Source organism: Humulus lupulus, chromosome 3 (genome assembly GCF_963169125.1).
Source record: "Humulus lupulus chromosome 3, drHumLupu1.1, whole genome shotgun sequence".
Lineage (NCBI taxonomy): Eukaryota > Viridiplantae > Streptophyta > Magnoliopsida > Rosales > Cannabaceae > Humulus > Humulus lupulus.
Window position 1 is genome coordinate 225,721,130 of NC_084795.1, and position 5,279 is coordinate 225,726,408.

At 30.8% G+C, this 5,279-nt stretch overlaps 1 long non-coding RNA gene across 1 annotated transcript; it reads right to left on the bottom strand.

The window, feature by feature from the left end:
• Window positions 1-696: 696 nt before the first annotated feature.
• LOC133823448 (uncharacterized) lies at window positions 697-4,973 on the bottom strand. The gene is made up of 2 exons (XR_009888338.1): window positions 4,642-4,973; window positions 697-971 (listed from the first exon to the last, which is right to left on the bottom strand). It is a non-coding gene; the product is annotated as an uncharacterized LOC133823448 (long non-coding RNA).
• Between the last annotated feature and the right edge of the window lie 306 nt (window positions 4,974-5,279).

Below are 5,279 nucleotides of genomic sequence, written 5' to 3' on the forward strand. Positions count from 1 at the left end.
CTAAGGGCGCTGACCCTGAGAATCATTTGATGGTTGTGATAAACTGTTGATTATGAATGTGATTAATGTTGTTAACCTGATGAATATGAAATGTTGATTATCTAGATAACAAATTGTTAATTTGTCGTTTGTTATCATTGAATAGGTGAATTTTATAAATTTTTGAATATTTGGTCATGCTTGTGAAGTATTTGATTATTGATATTGATCGTGCTACGACATGATGTTTTCTTGCTGGGACTCGGCTCATGAGTCCTACGTGGTGCAGGTAAAGGCAAGGATATGTTGGATCAACCATGAGTTGGAAAGCTCTGGGGGCAAGGTGTACATTGTCAGCTGCTCTGCCGCCATGGTCGAAGGTTTGTACAGGGACGGAAATCTAAAATGTGTATTCTGCCATTAGAGTGGCCTGAGTTATTTACGACTTCTGGAATTTTTGCAAACGTGTCTTTTAAACCCTATTTTGGGATCCCATGTACTAAACAATCATTTTGTATGGAAATTTATCTATTTATGACTAAAACCTTTTAACATTTGCCTAATTATCACTTTAGAATCACATTTTCAACTATATGACTTGATTATCAAGTCTTGCACCTTTATAATCACATAGTATAACGGTCTTGGCTATCCAGGGCCTACCTAAATAATTTAATATATATACATATATATGGTCACATATTATAAGAAAAAACATTCAAAATAATTTAGTGTTATTACATATTGATGAAATCATGTGTGTTGGTTGTATATTGGCAGCAACAAAGATATCTAAACCAAGTTATTTACAAGAATTCTAAAAAAAGAAAAAAAAGCATAAAGTAAAAGTTTCAGCAGAAATTCATATCTCAATGTGCTCTGTAAAAGCTTTCATACGCACATTGTATGCCTGGAAGAAAAATCGTAGTTCAAAATAATGAACATAACCTGTACCTTCCAATCATAATATCTCCTTTGCCCTATTTCATTGCCTGAAGTGTTGTACAAATCTGTTAATCCCAAAATCTTTGTGGTTGCAATATCATATATAATAGTAGCAATAAGAAAGCCAACAACAACATCTATATAAAAATAAACTTTTAACAATAATAAATTTAGAAAAAAAGTTTGATGTACATTAAGTTGACTTGAATTGACAAATCACTCAAGTTCATTTGAAATGATTAATCATGGTGCTAGAATAAATATTTTCTTGGTAATAACTCATCCATCATATAATGCAAGTAATCTAGAAACGTAATCATGTCAACTATATTTCCTAACTATACAATTAAACTTTGATATAACAACTTAAAAGAGAATTGGAAGCATCACTTTAATCCCAATATCTCTCCTAACTTGAACAATATGTTAACAAAATGAACTTTCTCAGCTAGATTTGATAAAATTGTTTCATTGGGAACCTTGATCCCTCTAATAGGATTGAAAATCAGCCAAATATTAAGCTTGGATAATCATAAATAATTGATAAAAGTACAGCCATAAATACATAATTTAATTGAATCTTAAATAAATTGTGGTAACACTGAGAAGGTTCTTTATTATAAGAATTATAAGAAACTCTAGTACATTAGCTCTATTCATTTTCCCAAGAAGCTAAGAACTGAATATTAATTACATTATCTTTATCATCTAAATAGAGAAATGTAAGCAACTGATAACAACAAATCAACAAAAGGATCAAACACTCAAAAAAGATGGATATATATATATACTACAAATAATTGTTAGCAAAAGTGACTTAATTGCCAACACATGTACCTGTACAAGCCATGATGGTGTTAAGAATATTAAATCATTTCATATGTTTAAATGACAACAACATCAAATTTTGGTATAATATATACTTAATTCCATATATATTAAGTCCATCTTTATATATATATATATATATATGTCATATGGTTATATATATTAACCACAATGCAATTATTAAAGTTCTAGCAAAGAATAAAAGCAATTGGATTATGATCACTCATGCTAAGATTAATGTTCTTGTCCATCATTGAAAGAAACAACAAGTCAATATATATATAATATTAAGATTTGGAAGATAAGAACAGAAATTAGTTCAACAAACATAAATAAAGTATAAATTTTGAAAAATAAAGCTCTGTTCTTTTAGAAGAACCATCACCACCCTTCATACACAAAATATGGTCTCCAATGTCATTATTTCATCCAATATTTTATACATGTCATTCAATACTACATATATACATATATATTCAACCCCTGTGTATTACGCAAAGTTGTAATCATTTATAACTACAACTGCCAAGCATATACATGTAAAATAAGATTTTAATTACCTCACTTTTAATATTTTATGATACTAATGCAATATATGAATAAAATAATAATAGTTTTGGCTATCAATAATCAAATAAATGAATTAAAATACAATAGTACATAAATGATAATTATATTTTGTTGGAAGGGGCATAAAAACGGTTCAACTTTGCTCCATGATTGCAAGTTGCTAAAAATGCAGGGTTGTTTTGGAAAATAAATAAAGAAGCTATTCGATTAATTATGTATTTACAAGACTTCAATTTAAACTATAAATCCATAAGAAACTGAGAAAAAGAGCAACAAAAACAGAACACAGCTACTAAAACCAATAGCATGCAAAGCCTAAGGGTGTGGCTCGTGTCTGTAGCCACCACCAAAAAAATAAATAACAGAGCAATAGACTAAACACATCTTGCAAGGGAGTTTGATTATGCAACCTTGACAAAAATCATTGCTGAAGAAGGATCCCATTTGATTAAAATTATGAGTGTGTTAATTACTCACCCTAGTGGAAGTAGTTGAAATATCATTTTTAATTATCCTAAGTGGTTTTTTGTTAAAAGACAATATGCTACATCGATCTATTCAACTTATAATGTTAAATAGTAAACATTGTCCTGTGATGATATACATTGACATAATCATATATTATTTACTTTCAACAGTTATGATTATTTTTTAAACAAAATAACTTTGTATTAATATACGTGAATTGAAGGGTGTGGTAGAACCATTAGTATCATAGCACCAAAAAAGTGATACAAACCAATAATAAGACAAACAAAACAAGCATTAAAATATAAGGTTCCAGATTTTAAAAAAGCAACCATTATTGTAGCAATAATACTACAGACTCTGTGAATAGCAGTTGAAGAATTTTACATAGTCATATTATAACAATTGAAGAGTCCAAAGACACATAGTGTTACAGACCCAAAAATTTAAGAAAGCACTAAAGAAGTAGAATATAAATAATGTTATAGTAGTAGTTAGTTTGCTAACAAAATCTCAGAGCCTCACAAGATTATTTGAAAACGCTAATATAGGTCCTCAAAAGTCCAATGGTCAAAATGGATAGACATCCCAAAACCTTAATAGTATAAATTAATCAACATATATGTATATATATACTTATTTCAACTATTCCAAGGCAAACAAACCCTTCTTCAAAAAAAAAAAGCAAATTTATCTAACTTGAGTTCACAAGTAGTTTTGAAAAACATTAAATTTTGTTTAGAAAATAAAAAGAGTCCCTACTATCCCACCTCAAAAGCTTCAAAACTTAAATCAATTACAACTTTGTTGCGGGCTTTTACAGAAAAGTCACCCAAACACTAGAGGTTTTCTTTATTATATAAAGTTTTAGCCTTTTTTAATCACTAATTGACTTTACAATCACCATTTTACTCAAACTAGCGGGCACCAACAAGAATCAACAACTATAAAGACAGAGTAAAGTGGCCAATACATGAACAGAGAACAAAACCAACAAAAAAGCAAGCAAATAAGAAAAACTAAGAATAGAAACAACAAGCCAAACCATGAGACTGAGGGGTCTCTCTACGCAAGTCTATTCCGGAAATTTAGTTAAGGCACACACAAACACAAACTCACACACAAGTGTGGAGGCGAAGTAAAAGAATATGTGTGTGGAGGCAGAGTGTGAGATGGTTACAAGAAAGCCTCTACCAACCTTATGGAACTCTACTGTGAGCAGTGTCTTATTAGTAAGTAGGGTTTTCTTTTACCCTTTATGTTTCATTCTCTTCCAATCAAAAGACAATCTTCGGTCTCCTACAACCATTATTCAAATATATATAAATGAAGAGCATATATGGCACTAATGGGCCATTGATTTTGTCTGTTCGAACAAAGTAAAAATCTTCACAACAAATTAAAGTAACATATTTGTCATTTATTTATATAGGTCTCTTAGAGTCATTTAAACAAAAATATTATGTGCAAACAAAGAAAGAAAATTATATATATATGAACATAAAAACCATACCCACTTCACTGAAAGCAAACAAAAGAGACAGAGACAAAACAAATGACAATAACAAATCACTAACATAGACTAAATCAATATGCCAAGAGACCCATTTAAATATAATAAAGGAGTGTCCTTGAGTATGAATAAGTCTATGATAAAGACTAAATCAACCACGTAGATTTGCAATAGCAACAACAAAAAGTTCATTCATCATTGTTCCATTACCAGCAGATTACGTATATAACACAAGAATGAACTAAAAACAAAAGAGAGATTTTGTGTAACCAGAAAATAAGTACATGCTCTCTCAGTGGAAGAAATTTATAACATGAAATGAAAGGAAAAAAACCTACAGACGAGGAGGGAGGTTGGGCAGATTGCCATTGAAGCGTTCTTTGCGAATGCCTACATCGAAATCCATGGTATTTGAATAGTCTCAGTTTGTATGTATGTCCCCGTAAGCCTAAATCTGAGAAGAGGATAATAGAGAGGGAAAAGAATGATGGCAATAGAGTAAAGGTGAGATTGAAAGGAGGCAGTGTAGAGAAAATAATGAATAGAGAGGGAGAATGGAGTAGAGCTAGGGCTAATTGAATATTTTTTCCTTTTGTATCCCACCTTTTTTTTAGAAACAAATAATTTAGCGCTTTTATTTTGGTTTTTTTGGAAAGTTACCATTTTTTTGTTTTTTTTGAAGGAGTTAGGGCTTTTTTCTAGATATACTATAATACTTTTTAAATAAACTTATAATCGAGTGTTATGGAAAGTGATATTTGGTGTAGTGTTTGTTGTTTCCGGGTCAGGTTGGTAAGCGGAGTGGCTATCTTAGAAAAGCCTTTTACAAACCTCCGATAATAGCCTGCTAGCCCAAGAAAACTTCTAACCTCTGACACATTCTTAGGTCTTGGCCAATCCTTCACAGCCTTTACCTTAGTTGGGTCTACAACAACTCCATCCTTGGATACTGTGTGGCCAAGGAACGCTACTTGTG